Genomic DNA, 19,220 nt, shown 5'->3' with positions numbered 1-19,220 from the left:
TGTGGTGGTATGGGCAAACAGAAATGTCCTCCCTTATCCATCAATGCCTGAGGCACGTGGAAGAGTGAGATCTGAGGTCATAAGAGTATCAGAGAGGTCCCTGCCCTGTATCAGCAGCAGCACTCAGAAAAGTGGCCCCTAAATTTCACCTGGGCAACACAATAGAGCTGTCCCTGAAAGGATAGATGTGGGAGAGCTGACCCTGAGAATGTGAAAGTGGGTGAACTGATCCTAATCAATGCCCATTGCTGTAGGAGCTGAACTAGCCAGGTCAATGCTGGGGAGTTCATCCAGGTAGTAAAGACAGGGGAGAACTGTAGGGCTAACCAACACTACAACTACCTAGGCTCTGATCCAAGGTTATGTGTTGGCCGACTCCAACATCCACCCAGTCTGTGATCTGGTAAAACATGGGATTGGTGCTGTGGACACGGGGCTGCAGAATCTCCAAAAAAAACAAGAAAAAAAATGTCCAAGGGGAGTACCAGTGAACACCCATCATTGACAGTGTTGCAGAAGCAAGGGGTCTCAAACCAGATCAATGATTCCTTTCAGAGGAACTCCTGCAACATAAAAATTTATGGATAAAGATGTTCACTGTATGAGACTCACTGTGTCACACTACAGCAACCATGATGAGATTTACCCTTCCTTTTACTTTCCTCTTTTTTCTCTTTAATTTAATTTTGTTCCATTGGGGGAGAGATGGGTAGGATCAAGAGGAATGATGTGAAAGACAATGGATAAATAAAAAGAAAATAAAAAGTATAACCTAAAGGAAAATGCTTTAGGAGTAAGATGTGGGGCAACTGAGGCAGAAATAAAAGCAAGAGAAATCTATGCAGAAATGAGACTTCTGATACAAGGAAGCAACTGCTGAAGGAGGAGACCTGAGCCAGGACCTCTACATGTCCAGGCATGAGTCTAGGACATTCAAGGGAGTAGGTAGGAGCCAGAGACTTCTACAGATCTGAGTGTGAGTCTGGGACCTCCAAGAGAGTAGGCTAGAGAAAGACATCTGCAGGTCCAGCTGGGACCACTGAGGGAATAGGACTGAGCCAGGGCCTTTATAGGTCTGGGCGCTAGTCTGGAACCTCCAAGGGTGTAGACCAGAGCCAGAGACCATTTCAGGACTGGGCCCAAGCCAGGGACCTCCATGCGAGGGGGCCCAGATCAGAGACATCTACATAAACAGGTCTGAGTCAGCTACCTAGACTGGAGGAGGCCTGAGACAGTGAAATCCACAGAAACAGATACAAGGGATCAACCTCTAAGGCAGTAGGCAAGAACTAGAAACCTCTGTGGGTCCAGGAAGGAATCTGGGATCTCTGAGAAAGTAGGCCTGAGCTAGGACCTCTGACAGAGCAGGCCCAAGGCTGAAACCTCATCAGAAAGAGCCCCAAGCAAGCAATCTCCATGGAAGCAGGCCTGAATGACCCCAGTTACTACAGAACAAACCACAGTAGCATGGAGTGACTTTCAAGAACATGGAGTAACCAACAGGATGACTTGAACCAAGGCCCTGAATGCACCATGAGGAGCAAACATCTGAGTCTTGGATCCCTGGAACCTGGAAGATTGATCACCAGAGTCACAGACAATCCCAACTACACCAATCAGAGGAAAAGATGGGTAGAGAAGGTAGAACACATACAACACCATAAAGAGCAACATGATACCACTAAAAAATAGTGGCCCTACAACATCAAGACTTGAAAAAACAAATATACATGATGGAGATGATGGAGAAAGAAATGACGTAAAAATATCTTGAGGAAAATCTTTGAGGCCCTTAAAGAGGAAATGGAAAAATTCTTTCAAAGAAATGGAGAAAAAGACAAACAAAAAATTGAAGACATAAACAAATCCCTTAAAGAAAACCAAGAAAAAGCAATGAAACTTATGAAAGAAACTATTCAAGACTTGAAAACTGAAATAGGAACAATGAACACAAACTGAGGGAATTACAGAAACAGAAATCATGAGAAAATGATTAGGAACCACAAATGCGAGCATAAACAGCAGAATATAAGAGATGGAAGAGAGACTCTCAAGTGTAGAAGATACAATAGAGGAAATATAGTTAGGGTTGAGGTATATTGACTCCCATTTTTCTGAGGAATTGCCATATTGATTTCTCAATTGGTTCTATGAGCTTTCATTCCCACCAACAATGGAGGAGTGTTCCCCTTGCTCCACATCCTCTCCAGAATGAGTGTCTTTGATCTTAGCCATTCTGACACGTTTAAGATGCAATCTCAAAGTAGTTTTGATTTGCATTTCTCTAATGTCTAAAGATGTTGAACATTTATTTGTTTCTCAACTATTTGAGTTTTCTCTATTCTATTTAGATAAGGACTTCATTTTTAATTGGGGTATTTGTATTTTTTATACCTAATTTGTGTTTATATAGAGTTTAGATATCTTTCCTCTACCAGATGTGGAGTTGGTAAAAGTCTTTTCCCATTCTGTAGGCTTCTACTTGGTACTGTTGGTTGTGTCCTTTGCCTTACAGAAGCTTTTCAATTTCATGGGTTCCCACTTAATAATCATTGATCTGAGTGCCTTCACTATCAGTGTTCTATTCAGGAAGACTTCTCCTTTACCAATGCATTCAAAGCTATTCTCCATTTCCTCTTCCCTCAGGTTTAGTCCGTCCAGGTTTCTGTTCGAGTGTTTGAACCATTTGTACTCGAGTTTTGGGCAGAGTGATAAATATAAACTATTTACATTCTTGTCCATGTAGACATCCATTTTGAGCAGCACAATTTGTTCAAGATGCTTCCTTTTTCAATGTATATTTCTGACTTCTTTATCAAAATAAAGTGTTTATAAGTCTGTGGATTTATGTCTGATTCTTTAATTTGGTGATCAACATTTCTGTTTTTATGCTGTTTTGTTACTAACCTCTATAACACAACTTGAAATAGGGAAAGGTGAGATCTCCAGCAGTGCTTTTATTGTTCAGGATCATTTTAGCAATTCTGAGATTTCTCTGTGTTTCCATATGAAGTTGAGAATTGTCCTTTGAAGATCTTCAAAGAATTTTCTTGGAATTTTGCTGAGGGATTCTACTGAATCTGTAGATTGCTTTTGATTGGATGACCATTTTTACTATGTTAATCCATGAGCATTGGCAACCATTCCAATTTATGATATCTCCTTCAATTTCTTTCTTCAAAGACTTTCACCACTTGGTTAGTTGTCCCAGAATATTTTATGTCATTTGAAGCTATTTTGAAGTATGTTGCTCATCTTATTTCTTTCTCACTCCATTTTGCATTTGTTTTATGGATATTTATTCAACAAATAGTGTTTTAGATGCCAGATCATTAGAACACGGACTGATGTACTATATGCACAGAAAGGAAGCATGCTCTGTCCTCTTTTACCTTTCACTTGATTAATGGTCAGAGTTTGGTTCATAACCTCAGTGCCCACAGAACAGAGGAACCCAATGGCTTTCTATTGTGACTCATTACCAACAAACATTTGTTACCTTTATTATGGACATCTTTCAACCTATTTTGATTACACAACATTCTGGTGCCCAACATGAGGTTCAAACCCACAATGCTGAGATTAAATGTCTCATGTTCTACCAACTGTATAGTGATGCATATGTAAAATTATCTTTGTACTCCTGTCTAAGATAATTTGTATATTGATACAAGTTTGAATTATATTTGTTAGATTAAATGTGCTTCTATTTCTGTTTAAATTATTTGCGCACCTATAAAAAGTTATTTTGTCATATTGTATGCATTCATTTTTCTACCTCTGCTTAAAATATTTTGTGTATTGATTAAATTTTAGGATATGTGTCATATTGCACTATATATTTCTATATCTAATTGATATACTTATTGTTTACATTTTAGGGTCATTGTCCTCATTTGCTGCGTGTATGTTAAAGATCATTTAATTTTATAATGCCAAGCCCTAGTCTTTAAGCTATATAGGTATACACAATTACAAGTCAATAATCACACGTTTGTTATACTTATAGTAAGACTAATCAGCTTCTCTAGAAGCACAGAGGTTATATTCCACACAGATAGGAAACCTTCAAACACTTCAAAGAACTGTAAAATATGGCATTTAAATAATTCAGGATTCTATTGACAATCTTTTCCCGAGAGAATGTTGCACATATTAAACCTTATCCTCGACCATGCCTAGAAGCAGTTGTAAACAAGATGAACAAGAAAAGAATAGTTATAGCATGACAGTGAGATCTTTCTGTTTCAAGCTGACAAGGGGTCAATTGCTGTGGCTACTTTTATGTCAACTTGACACAAGCTAGAATTATCTGGAATGCGGAAAGCTCAACTGAGAAAACTACCACCATAAGATCCAGCTGTAGGGCACTATTTGTAATAGCAAGAACCTGGAAACAACGTAGGTGCCCCTCAATAGAAGAATGGATAAAGAAGGTGCAGCACATATATACTTTAGAGTTCTACTCAGCGGAAAAAAAAATGATATCTTGAACTTTGCATGCAAATGGATGGAAATAGAAAACACTTTACTGAATGAGATAATCCAGACCCAAAAAGAGGAATATGGTATGTACTCACTCATAAGCAGATTCTAGCCATAAACAAAGGACATTGAGTCTATAGTTCGTGATCCTAGAGAAGCTAAACAAGAAGGTGACCACAAAGAAAAACATATATTTATCCTCCTGGATATTGGAAGTTGACAAGATCATCGAGCAAAAGTTGGGAGAAGGGGGTGGAGGTGGATTGGGGGGAAGGGAAGATGGGGAGGGAGAAGGTGAAGATTGGGGAGAGCTTGGGGGAATGGGATAATTGAGATGGAGGAAGGGTGGATATGGGAGCAGGGAAGAAGTTATCCTAACCAAGGGAGCCATTTTAGGGTTGGCTAGAGTCTTGGTTCTAGAGGGCTTTCCAGGTGTCCAAGGGGATTTTCCTAATTAGTTCTATGGGCAGCAGAGGATAGGGAGCCTGTACTGGCCTTATCCTATAGCCACACTGATGAATATCTTGCATATCACCTATACCTTCATCCAGCGATGGATTGAGATAGAGACAGAGACCCACATTGGAGCACTGGACTGAGCTCCCAAGGTCCAAATGAGGAGCAGAAGGATGGAAAACATGAGCAAGGAAGTCAGGACCGCGAGGGGTGTGTCTATCCATTGAGACAATGGAACTGATCTAATGGGAGCTCACCAAGGCCACCTGGACTGGGACTAATGGAGCATGTGATCTAACTGGACTCTCTGAATGTGGCTGAAAATGAGAGCTGACTGAGAAACCAAGGACAATGGCACTGAGTTTTGATTCTACTGCATGGACTGGCCTTGTGGGAAACTAGTCTGTTTGGATGCGCACCTTCCTAGACCTGGATGGAGGGGTGGAGGACCTTGGACTTCCCACAGGGCAGGAAACCCTGACTGCTCTTAGGACCGGAGGGGGGAGAGGGAATGGGGAGAGTGGAAGGGAAATGGGAAGAGGTGAGGAGGTGGAAATTTTTAATAAATAAATAAGATCCAGCTGTAGGGCATTTTCTTAATTAGTGCTTTATGGAGGAAGACCCAGTCAATTGTGGATGGTGCTATATGCATGGTCTGGTGGTCCTGAGTTCAATCAGAAAGCAGGATGAGCAAGCCATGGAAACAAGTCAGTAAGAAGCACCCTCCATTGTTTCTGAACCAGTTCTTATCTCCAGGTTCCTGTCCTGACTTCCTACAATGATGAAGAGCTGGAGAAATATAAGTGGAATAAACCCTTTCCTCCCCAAATTTCTTTGATCATAGTCTTTCGTCACAGCAACAGTAATTCTAACTAAGGCAAATATCAACCCAAAAGTCTTCAATTTAACTTCAGGAAACTTTTTAGGACAAGAACTTAAAACAGGCATGTTTTTTGCCAAACTATCCCAACAATTTCTCTAAGTCACTTATTAATATTCTTCCCTTTTGAAGGTTCTTGAACGGGGACATCATAATCTATATTTCTCTTTGCACCAAGATTTCCTTGTTCCAACTAGTATAACCCAAAAAGCTCTTCCTAAAGCATTCCACTGATCTCCTTATACCAAGTCCCATAGTCCATATACAGCACAGAATTGAACGGCCAGCACTGTCACAGCTGTATACTCTGCTCCCTGATACCAACTTGTGACTTAATCTGTGTTCTATTGCTGTGAACAAACACCATAGCCAAAGCAGCTACTGTAAAAGAAAGCATTTTGTTGGGACTTGTTTATAGTTTCAGGAGTTTAGTTAATTTTTCTCATGTTGGGGAGTATGGAATCATACATGTAGACCTGGTGCTAGAGAACTACTTCAGAGTTCTACATATGGATCTGCAGGCATCAGGAAGAAAGAAACTCTGAGATAGAATGTAATTCTAAAATATAAAATCCTGCACCCAAGTAGAACATTACCTCCCACAAAGCCATGCCTCCTAGACCTTTAAAATACTACCCCTCACTAGTGACCAAGTATTTACATCTGTGAGCCATGGGCCCGCATTCAAGAACACACCATAGCTACATATATACTATTTTTCTTGGGTATGGTAGCTCATAATTTGATTTCCTGTACTTTAACACAGAGGTAGGTGAATCTCTAAGTGTTTGGGGCCAGCCTGCTCTATATAGAGGATCCCAGTCCAACTAGGGACACATAGCAAGACTCTGTCTCAAAGAAACCTAAATCAAACCAAACACAACCCTCCACAAACAAACAAACAAATCCCATTGCTGAAGATCTGATATACTTTCATCATGAAGTTGAGGAAAACAACTCAAAAGTGGTATTAATTTGAAGGGCTCCTACCTGTTGCCTAGATTGCAGAGTGTTGGAAGGCACTATGCAGGCTCCTGGGGGAGAAAAGCTTTCAGCAGTCTACTGTAAGTTCCATGAAGCATAGTCCCTGCATAAAGAACATGAAGCACAGCAATGATCACCCAGACAAGATATGCCTAATGGTGCAGTAATGCCACTCATGCCATGAGGTAAACAACACCTGTCTGATTGGAAGGAACTTATGCCTGATATTGTAAACCTAGCCAGAAACACATAACATAAATATACATAAGAATAATAAATACATTTGAAAACAAACAGTAGTAAAATGAAATAGTCATACAAGAGTATAGAGTAATGGAAATACAGGTTCAACAAGACCAAGCTGGACTTGGTGGCCTGTGTTTGTAATTACCCACTTTCAAAAATAGATTTGAGTTCAGTCAGGGCAACTCAGAGAAATGCTATCTGAAGAAAAAAGAGGGGAATAAAGAAGAAGTATAAGAAGTTCTTTAAAATCTATTGTTTCTTAGCCAAACAGTAGAATGTTAAGCAGGTTCCAGGAAACACCTTAGAATACTGTTTATAAGATGTTTAACTGCATCTGGATGTAGTGCACCACTTACGTGCCTTTTGCCTAAATAGTCCATAAGAGCATGTCATTCTCTGAAACTGGACTTCCAGATTGTTGTGAACCACCCTGTGATACTTGGAATTGAACCTGGGTGATCTGGAAGAACAACCAGTGAGCCATGTCATTAGCCCATGAGGGAAACATTTTTAAACTTTGAGTTAATCGCAGACAAAACCAAAAATATGATGAAGAAACAATTCTACTTTTTAAGGTTCAAACATTTAAAATTACCTTTAAAAATTATAAGAGTCTGTAATTTATTGATTTTTTTTAACTGTTTTACTCTTTTGACCTTTCGGGTGGCCTGCCACCAAGCTCCCAAATAAATCACACACAGGGTCCTACTATTACCTACAAATGCCCTGCCTTAGTTTGGCTTTTTTCTTGCTAGCTTTTCTCAACTTAAATTATCTCAACTACTTTTTACCTATAGGTTTTTATCATTCTCTATTTTTGTATACTTTACTTTCACTCTTACTCCTTGGCTTGCTATATGACTGTGTGGCTTGCTAGCTGGCCCCTAGCATCCTGCTCTCCTTCTTCTTGTTGTTCCTTCTTCCACTTCTCCCAGGTTTCTCCTCTATTCATTCTCTCTGCCTGCCAGCCATGCCTATCCATTCTCCTGCCCTCATACTGGCTGTTTGTGAGACAATTAGGTCTTTTAGTCAGGCAAACAATTACAGCTTCACAGAAGTAAACATATGCAGCATGAAAGAATGCACCACATCATTACATCACTAAACAAATGTTTCACAGCATAAACAAATGTAATATGTCTTAAAATAATATTATTCTATGACAAGGGTTAGCACAATGGCTCATCAGCTAAATCCTGTTCTTTGCAACAGCATGGATGAATATGGAGATGATGTTAAATGTCAGACACAAAATTACAATTATAGGGTGATCTCATTTCTCTGAGGGTAAACATGATTTTCAACCTATATTGTTATTTATGTGTGGGGTTGTTTTGCCTACAGGTATGTACCACGGTGTACCACGGTGAGCCCATTGTATGAATGGGCCACAAGAGTGTGTCATATCCTCTGAAACTAGACTTCCAGATTGTTGTGAGCCATCATGCAGGTACTTGGAATTGAACCTGGGTCCTCAGGAAGAGCAGCCAGTGAGCCATCTCTCTAACCCATTAGGGAAATATTCTTTTAAAAAAAACAGAAAAACAACTTTATATTTATAAAGGACACAAATGGCATAGAAATTTCCAGGATGTCCTTTGTTCCAAGATGTACTTTGAGGTGTGTGTTGTGCAGTTGCTTTATTCCTCAACTCCTCACCTCTTAAGCTCTCAACCTTCAGAAGCTGCTCTACAATCCATCTCTGACCCCTTGGATTGGTCTGATGCTCTCTGAATCAGGTAGCGAGGCTACTGCTCATTTGGGATAAATAGCAGCAGGGCTATGTCCTCTCAGGTACCAGTACAGTGGTGCAGGGATTAGTGTGTGTGTGTGTGTGTGTGTGTGTGTGTGTGAGAGAGAGAGAGAGAGAGAGAGAGAGAGAGAGAGAGAGAGAGAATGTTTCATGTAAGTGTAAGTGCACGTGTCTACAAGGCCAGAGGTGTGAACTCTCTAAGGAGCTGGAGCTTAATTTTCAAGTTCATCACAAAATAGAACAAAGAAAGATGAAGAAAATTCTTATTTTATAGGGTTCATAGGTTTAAAAATATTTTTAAAAAGATGATAAGGCTCAGCAAGCAAATTCTCATACTGCAATGTCTAACAACCTCTGTTTAGTTCCCTGTACCTACATGGTAAAAAGCAAGAACTGACTCCTACAAGTTGTTCTCTAACATCCATGTACACAGCATAAGCACACATTCCACATACAGAGGCACACACAGAAAGAAGAAAGAAAGAAAGAAAGAAAGAAAGAAAGAAAGAAAGAAAGAAAGAAAGAAAGACAGAGAGAGAGAGAGAGAAGAAAGAAAGAAAGAAAGAAAGAAAGAAAGAAAGAAAGAAAAAGAAAGAAAGAAAGCCTTTAAAATTTAAATATATAAAAGCAAAATACGAGACCAGACATTGAGGTGTAAACCTAGAAATCCAACTACTCAGGAGACTAAGGCAGGAAAAGCACAGATTCTAGGCCAGCTTGGGCAAAATAGCAAGACTCAGTCTCAAAATAGAAAAACACACAAGAAAGGATGGTATGCAGCTGAGTGGTACAGGGGTTGAGACAAATAAATGAGGCACTGGGCTCCATCCTTAGCCCCTGCCCCACACCATTATAAGAACCATGTATGGTTGGTGCAGTGACATAGTGATATCTACACACTCTGCCTTCTGAGGCAGGAAGATGATTTCATCAGCAGCCTGGGTTACATAGTATGTCACTGTCAAGAAACAAGTAATCAACAAATAAACAAAGAAATTAGCAATGTGTCTATCCTTCAAGATTTTTAACAGCAGCTTTAGTGACTTATTGGAACAATTTAATGCAAATATGTATAAACTACAAACAAGGCAAAGACAACACTTACAAGGATGACTGACCATACCTTAGAGTGTTTGTCTATATCTTTTATTTTATTCAAATCCATTATTCAATTATGCCTCTCTTACTTCCTATGAATCAAGCACCATTGCAATATATGCTGAGTTTACCTTCTTCAATCCCCAGATCAGCAGAACTCACTTGCTATCCCTTACTAGAAGCCTGAGTCTTGGAAGTTTCTTACATTATAGCAGTATGTAGGTCTTTCCAACATCTCTTCTCTTCTTCACTAAAGACCAAGACTGTGTCTTAGTTTACTAGGGGAACCATGATAACTCATTACCAATACATGCTGATAAGTCCTCATCAGTGCTTTGTAGGATTGTAGAAAAGCTGCCCTGAAAATTTTGGAAATTGGGCACATTGTTCCTTGCTTCTTTGAAAAGTATTTATACTGAAAACATTATATTTTAATGTTCATAAAAATTCCTGTTGCAGTATCTTGGAAATGCTTCTGGAATCATTTGAGGTTCAGTCTTGCCTGGTTTCCTAGCTGCACATTTCAGTCATTTTATCTTATACTTTGACTATCCTTGGCCCAACAACTCTGTGTGTAGCATGTGGATCCTCACCTCTACCTCTTGTTTAAATATCTGGAAGCACTTGTTGCATTTACCTAAGACTTGAGTTTTACTTCTGGCACATAAGGTTTTGGGACAAGCACACAAGTCCTGGACTTCCATCCCCAACACCACACTCACAAGAGAAAAGTATCTGTTATCTCATTACACAGAACATATAATTTTATAAATGATTGTACAGTCATCCTGGGTAATTACACACACACACTACATTTTTATGTGAAGTCAGTACTGCAAGCTTTTGTTTCCACTTCACATTTGGAAGAAATGAGTAAATAATATCCAAAATAGTAGATAATAAAAATTTAGTAGAGCTTGGGGCTGAAGAGATGGAGGCTCAGCTGTTAAGCGTGCTTGTTGCTCTTACAGGGGATCTAGGTTCAGTTCCCACAATGAACACAGAGACTCACACTTATACATTCACCTAGGAAATCAATATGGCAGTTTCTCAGAAAAAAATGGGACTCAATCTACCTCAAGAACCAGCTATACCATTCTTGGACATATACCCAAAGTGTGCTCAATTATATTACAAAGATACTTGTTCAACTATGTGAACAGCATCATTATTCAAAATACACAGGACTTGGAAGCAACATAGATGTCCCTCAACTGAAGAGTTGATAAGGAAAATGTGGTATATTTTTACACAATGGAGTATTACTAAGCTGTAAGAATGCAATGGCCTTATGAAATTTGCAGGCAAATGGATGAAAGTAGAAAAAAATCTTTCTGAGTGAGGTAACCCAGATTCAAGAAAGACAAACATGGTATGTACTCATTCATAATATAAGAAGTAAAGTATATGATAACCAACAGTCCCAGAGGCTAGATAACAAAGAGGGCACAAAGACAGATGCAAGGATTTCCCGGGGAAGGAGAAATAGAAGAGATGTCTTGGGTAAACTGGGGGTGAGGGTTGTAGGATGATAGGATGGGAACTCGAAACAGTTATTTGGGTGGGATGGTCATGGGAAGTGGGTTGGGGATGGGACAGAGCTGGGAAAGTAACAAAAGAGACCTCTTGATGGAGGAAACATTTTTGGATTAGAGAGAAACCTGGTGCTGGAAAACTCCCAGGAATTTAAAATGATGATGCTATCTAAGACTTTTAGCAACAGTGGAGAGGTTGCCTGAACTGGCCATCTGCTGTAATCAAATTGGTGATTATCCCAATTATCATCAGAGAGCTTTTATCCAGTAACTGATGGAAGTAGATGCAGAGATTCATATGAAGCACTGGGCCCACACTTGGAAGCCCACAAAGACAGTTGACCTGAGTTCATGGGAGCCCATGGACTATGAACCAACAGTAGCCTGAATGGGACTGACCTACGCCTTCTGTGTGACAATTGTGTAGCTTGATGTGTTTGTAAGACTCCTAGCAGTGAGATCAGGACCTGTCCCTGATGGAGGAAGGTCATTGGTTAAGAAATAAAGAAACTGCTTGGCCCTCATAGGTTAGAACATAGGTGGGTGAAGTAAACAGAACAGAATGCTGGGAGGAAGAGGAAGTGAGCTCAGATGCCATGCAGCTGCTCCCCAGGGCAGACGCGATGAAGCTCTAACCCAGGATGGACGTAGGGTAGAATCTTCCCGGTAAGCGCACTTTGGGGTGCTACACAGATTATTAGAAATGGGCTAAATTAATATGTGAGAATTAGCCAAGAAGAAGCTAGATATAATGGGCCAAGTAGTGGTTAAAAGAATACAGTTTGTGTGTTGTTAAATTGGGGCAGCTAGCCAGGCGACCAGGAGCTGGGGCGGCAGGAACACAACCCACAGCTCCCCACTAGTCCCTGGTGCTTAGCTGACTTTTGGGAACCTGTTCCCCATAGTGAAATACCTCACCCAGCCTTGATACAGGGGGAGAAGCTTGGTCCCTTACCAACCTTGATACAGGGGGAGGAGCTCAGTCCTAACTCAACTTGATGTGTCCTGCTTTGTTCAAGCCCATGGGAGTCCCGACCTTTTCTGAATGGAGAAGAAGGAGGAGTGGATGGAGAGGGGATAAAAGTGAGTCAGTGGAGGATATGGGAGGAGAAAAGGGGGGAAACTACAGTTAGTATGTAAATTAAATGAAAAATGTTAACTAAATAAAAATAAATTTAAAAAAGAAAAATGTACCCAAAAGGAGTGACATTATTTGGAGGTGTGACTTTGTTGGAGTAGGCATGGCCATGCTATAGGAAGTGTGTCACTGTTAGGATGGGCTTTGAGGTCTCCTGTGCTCAAGCTACTGTACTAGTGAGACAGTCTACTTCATGTTGCCTGCATATCAACCTGAAGCAGCTCCTTCTCCAGCACCATGTCTACTGGAGCATTGCTATGCTCCCTGCAGTGATGATAATGAATTGAACTTCTAATACTGTAAGCTATTATCCCAGTTAAATGTTTTTCTTTTATAAAGTTGCTGTGGTCATAGTATCTTTTCACAACAATAGAAACCCTAATTAAGATACGTACAAAAAAGAAAAATATTTAACTGGGGCTGGATTTTTTCATTATCATCATGTCAGGAAGCATACCAGTGCTCAAGCAGACATGGTGCTGGAGAAGGAGCTGAGAGTTGGACATCTTGATTCGCAGGCATCAGAAGAAGACTGTGTCTCTAGGCCTAACTTGAACAAAAGAGACTTCAAAGCCTGACCCCATTATGGCACACTTCCTCCAATAAGTCCACACATACTGCAATGAGACCACACCTCCTAATAGTGCCATTCACTCAGGGCCAAGCATTCACATGAGTCTTTGGGGACAATTCTATTAAAACCATTACAGGAGACATCATCTCTATTGACAGTAATATTCTAAGATAAGTGAATATTCTATTTTTCTTGAATAATAAAAATAATATAATTTCTCTGCAGAGAGATCAGAACACCCTTTTTGTCTTTATCATTTTCTTTCTTTCTTTCTTTTGTTTTTCAAGACAGGGTTTCTCTGTAGCTTGGGAATTGTCCTGAAACTTGTTATGTAGACCAGGTTGGCCTCAAATTCATAGAGTTGTGTTTACCTCTATCTCACAAGTGCTGGGATTAAAGTTCTGCCCTATCAACAGGCCAGGGCAGTTTCTTTTCTGTTTTAATAAAAAAGAAGGTCATGTTTAGTCACATTTTGTTGATGATCTAACAAATAAAGTTTGCATGAATATCAGAGTCCAAAGCTAATCACACTCGTCAGCCATAAAGTCCAGGCAGTGGTTGCACACACCTTTAATCTCAGCTTCATATTGGTTAGTCATAGAGGCCAGGCAGTGGTAGTGCATGCCTCTAATACCATCACTAGAGAGGAATATAAGGTGGGATGAGACAGGAACTCACTCTTTTCAGTCTGAAGATTTCATAGATGTAAGAGTTGTCAAGTGGTTGGCTTATCTCTGATCTTTAGGTAAGTTTTATTTGTATATCATAAACAAATATTACTATATTCATGTGTTATAATTTCATTCTTATTTCTTTAGTAACAGTTAATTTGATGTCAGTATTTTTTATTTCCAAGATAATGATGATGCTATCAAGTTGTATAGATTTACACTTTCTTTTGTGATGGCTTTTATACTATTGCGATCAAATATCAGGAATCAGGTAGCTAAGTGACCTAAATTGTCTTCTTCTAACCCATGGCAGATTTCTACTCACATTTTGTCACATATACATATTTATGTATCCATAAATATGTAAAGGAGTTGGTTTTGTGTTTATTCATATTCAAATAGACCTTAATACACTCACAAACCAATTTCTTCTGCCTACAAAGAGGTATCTAGAAGTGGCTGTTTTATTATTTATTTATTCTCCAAGTATTTTTTATTATTTTGTATTATTTTTCTCCAAGTATGTATCTATATTGCTATCAATGGTTGCAAAGAAGACTCTGTGGATATTGGTCAAGTTTTCTAAATGTTTCTCCCCCTTATGCAGGTTCATTAAAGTGACAACAAGGAACTGCTCACACTATTGGATCTTGCTATACACCATCTCCTGAGTTATAAATTCGCAGCAATTTATGCTTTTGAGAAGATTTCAGGGGATCTTTTTGCTCCACTATTCTCTGCTGCCTTCAAGAGTGTGCATAAGAATATAGTGACAGCAATGATGAAGGTTTGGCCCTTTACTTGTCTCTATATTAGAGCATTAAGTAAGTGAGAATGCCATCATGATCTCCTGAAAGCCATGGTAGAATGCCTTCATTTCCTACCTGTCCAGCACTCAGGTTCTAGGTAAGACCCTGTATAATAGAGACATGGTAAGACACAGGAGGTTGTACCACAGCTTGCCACATTTCCAAAGGTAATATATGCAAATAGCAATAAAGAGTGTGGAACTGTTAGTTCAATATTTGAGGTAACTTTGAAAACAAGTGTTTTACAATGTTGGATATGGAATGCAAGTGATTGAGGGCACTGTTGATTGATTTGTATTATGATATTATTATGATATAGAAAAAAGACATGAGTCAGCCTGTCTGGACACTGGGGGCGAATCCTTAGGGCAAACAGGCGGGCGGGAGTTCCTTTGTTTCACTGGCCTGCCTGCACCAAGCAAGGTAGGCGCTTTGTTTACGAACTACCCAACCAGCACGGAGATTTGAGCTCGGTACCAGAAGAGCCATCATTGGGCTGAGATTGTGACCCGTGGAAGCAGCCCCAGACAGGGAACTCAGAAGTTCTTCACACACACCCCCATCCCTCCTGGGCTCCCTGCAGAGACTCTACTCCCTGCAGACTGCCTCTCTGTTCCTATCCTACCCAGCTTGCATCCAGAACCCTTCTTCCTTCTGCCCCCTTCCTTCTTTGGGCACATAACACCACCTAGCTCAGCCTGTCTGGGCGCTGGGGGCGAATCCTCAGGGCAAACAGGCGGGCGGGAGTTCCTTTGTTTCACTGGCCTGCCTGCACCAAACAAGGTGGGTGCTTTGTTTACGAACTACCCAATCAGCACGGAGATCTGATCTCCACACTAGGAGAGCCATCATTGGGCACGGAGAGCTAATCTTGGCACCAGGAGAGGCATCATTGGGCACGGAGATCTGATATTGTCACCAGGTGAGACATCACTGGAGCACCAGGAGAACCATCACTGGGGAGTACCATCACTGGGAAGGTACAACAGTAGGCAAGGAGACCTAATCCTGTAAAAGAAGATCCATAGGAGAGCATTTGGAGGAAGAGATGGGCAGGTGCCAATGCAAGAATTCACTCAACAATCTGAAAAATAATATGAAACGACCAGAACCCAGCAACCTCACAACAGGAGGACATGAACACCTTAATCATGGAGAATAGAAAAAATTGACTTTATGAAAGTGATTGACGCCCTTAAACAGCATGTAAAAAATGCCCTTATAGAAATGGATGAGAAGTATAACAGAAAGTTTGAAGAATTGAGTAAATCAGTGAATGATACCCTAGGAAACCAAGGAAAAACAACCAAACAGATAATGGAAACAGTTCAAGTCTTGAAAACTGAAATGGAGGCAAAGAAGAAAACACAAACAGAAGGCTGGCTGGACATGGAAAATCTAGGTAAATGAATAGAGATTACAGAAACAAGCATAACCAACAGACTACAAGATATAGAAGAAAGAATCTCAGATTCTGAAGATACCATAGAGAAAATAAACACGCTGATCAAAGAAAACAGCAAGGCCAACAAACTCTCATCACAAAACATTCAGGAAATATGGGACACAATAAAAAGACCAAACCTAAGAATAATAGTAGTAGAAGAAGGGGAAGAAGCGCAGCTCAACGGTCCAGAAAATATATTTAATAAAATTATAGAAGAAAACTTTCCCAATCTAAAGAAAGATATACCTACGAAGGGTCAAGAAGCATACAGAACACCGAATAGGCTGGATCAAAAATAAACATCCCCTCGCAATATAATAATCAAAACACAAAGCATACAGAACAAAGAAAGAATTTTAAGAGCTGCAAAGGAAAAAGGCCAAATTACTTATAAAGGTAAACCTATCAGACTTACACCTGACTTCTCTATGGAAACCATGAAAGCCAGAAGGTCCTGGATAGATGTACTGCAGAAACTAAGAGACTGTGGATGCAAGCCCAGACTACTATACACAGTCAAACTTTCGTTCACTATAAATGGAGAAAACAAAATTTTCCAGGATAAAAACAAATTGAAACAATACGTAGCCACAAATCCAGCCTTACAGAAAGTAATAGAAGGAAAATCACAAACCAAGGAGTCCAACAATGACCACAATATCTCAGACAACTAGAGACCCTTCACCAGTGCAATTCGAAGAAGGGAAACACACAAAATTTACTACTAAAAAAGTGACCGGAGTTAACAACCACTGGTCATTAATATCACTTAATGTCAATGGACTCAACTCACCTATAAAAAGGCACAGACTAAGAGATTGGATACGAAAACAGGATCCAACATTCTGCTGTTTACAAGAAACACACCTCAACCACAAAGACAGACACCTATTCGGAGTAAAGGGTTGGGATAAGGCTTATCAAGTAAATGGACCTAAGAAAAACCAGGTGTGGCCATACTAATTTCTAACAAAGTTGACTTCAAACTTAAATCAATCAGAAGAGATGGAGAGGGACATTTTATACTCATAACAGGAACAATTCATCAGGATGAAGTCTCAATCCTGAATATCTATGCCCCTAATATAAAAGCACCCACTTACGTAAAAGAAACATTGCTAAAACTCAAGGCAGCAATCAAACCACACACATTAATAGTAGGAGACTTTAACCCTCCTCTGTCACCAATGGACAGGTCAATTAGACAGAAACCTAACAGAGAAATAAGAGAATTAATGGAAGTAATGAATCAAATGGACTTAACAGACATCTATAGAATATTCCAACCAAATAGGAAAGAATATACCTTTTCTCTGCATCTCATGGAACCTTCTCAAAAATTGACCACATACTCGGTAACAAAGCAATCATCCACAGTTACAAAAAAATATCTGTAACCACCTGTATCTTATCAGATCACCATGGATTAAAGCTAGAATTCAACAACAATCCTACCCCCAGAAAGCCTACAAACTCATGGAAACTGAACAATCAACTACTGAACCATACCTGGACTAAGGAAGAAATAAAGAAAGAAATTAAAGTCTTCCTTGAATCAATGAAAATAAAGAAACAACATACTCAAACCTATGGGACACTATGAAAGCAGTCCTGAGAGGAAAGTTCATAGCACTAAGTGCCCACTTAAAGAAAACAGAGAAAGCACACATTGGAGACTTAACAGCCCACCTGAAAGCTCTAGAAAAAAAGAAGCAGACTCACCTAGAAGGAGTAGAGGACTGGAAATAATCAAACTAAGGGCTGAAATCAACAAAATAGAAACACAGAAAACAATTGAAAGAATCAATGAAACAAAAAGCTGGTTCCTGGAGAAAATCAACAAGATTGATAAACCCCTATCCAAACTAATCAAACGGCAGAGAGAGAATTTGCAAATTAATAAAATCAGAAATGAAAAGGGGGACATAACCACAGACACAGAGGAAATTCAGAGATTCATTAGGTCTTACTACAAAAGCCTGTATTCCACAAAACTGGAAAATGTTAAAGAAATGGACACTTTTTTAGATGAATACCATATACCAAAGTTAAACCAGGACCAGGTAAACAACCTAAATAGACCTGTGAGTCGCGAAGAATTAGAAGCTGTTATCAAAAACCTCCCTTCCAAAAAAAGTCCAGGACCAGATGGTTTCAATGCAGAATTCTACCAGAACTTCCAAGAAGACCTAATACCTATACTCCTAATTGTATTTCACAATATAGAAACAGAAGAGTCATTGCCAAATTCCTTTTATGAAGCTACAGTAACTCTGATACCAAAACCACATAAAGACTCAACCAAGAAAGAGAATTACAGGTCAATCTCACTCATGAACATTGACGCAAATATCCTCAACAAAATACTGGCAAACCGAATCCAAGAACACATTAGAAAAATTATCCATTATGATCAAGTAGGCTTCATCCCAGAGATGCAGGGCTGGTTTAACATATGCAAATCTATCAATGTAATCCATCATATAAATAAACTGAAAGAAAAAAACCATATGATTGTTTCATTAGATGCTGAAAAAGCATTTGACAAAATTCTACATCCCTTTATGATAAAAGTCTTGGAGAGATTAGGGATACAAGGGTCATACCTAAATATAATTAAAGCTATATACAGCAAGCCGACAACTAACATCAAATTAAACGGAGAGAAAGTTAAAGCCATCCCACTAAAATCAGGAACACGCCAAGGCTGTCCACTCTCCCCATACCTCTTCAATATAGTTCTTGAAGTCTAAGCAATAGCAATAAGACAACATAAGGGGATAAAGGGGATTCGAATTGGAAAGGAAGAAGTTAAACTTGCATTATTTGCAGATGATATGATAGTGTACATAAGCTACCCCAAAAACTCCACCAAAGAACTTCTACAGCTGATAAATACCTTTAGTAATGTGGGAGGATACAAGATCAACTCCAAAAAATCAGTCGCCCTCTTATACACAAAGGATATGGAAGCAGAGAGGGAAATAAGAGAATCATCACCTTTCACGATAGCCACAAACAGCATGAAATATCTTGGGGTAACTCTAACCAAGGAAGTGAAAGATCCATTTGACAAGAACTTTAAGGCATTGAAGAAAGAAATTGAAGAGGATACCAGAAAATGGAAGGATCTCCCTTGCTCTT

This window comes from Chionomys nivalis, chromosome X, assembly GCF_950005125.1.
Source record: "Chionomys nivalis chromosome X, mChiNiv1.1, whole genome shotgun sequence".
NCBI lineage: Eukaryota > Metazoa > Chordata > Mammalia > Rodentia > Cricetidae > Chionomys > Chionomys nivalis.
Note: the sequence above shows the minus strand (reverse complement) of the source record.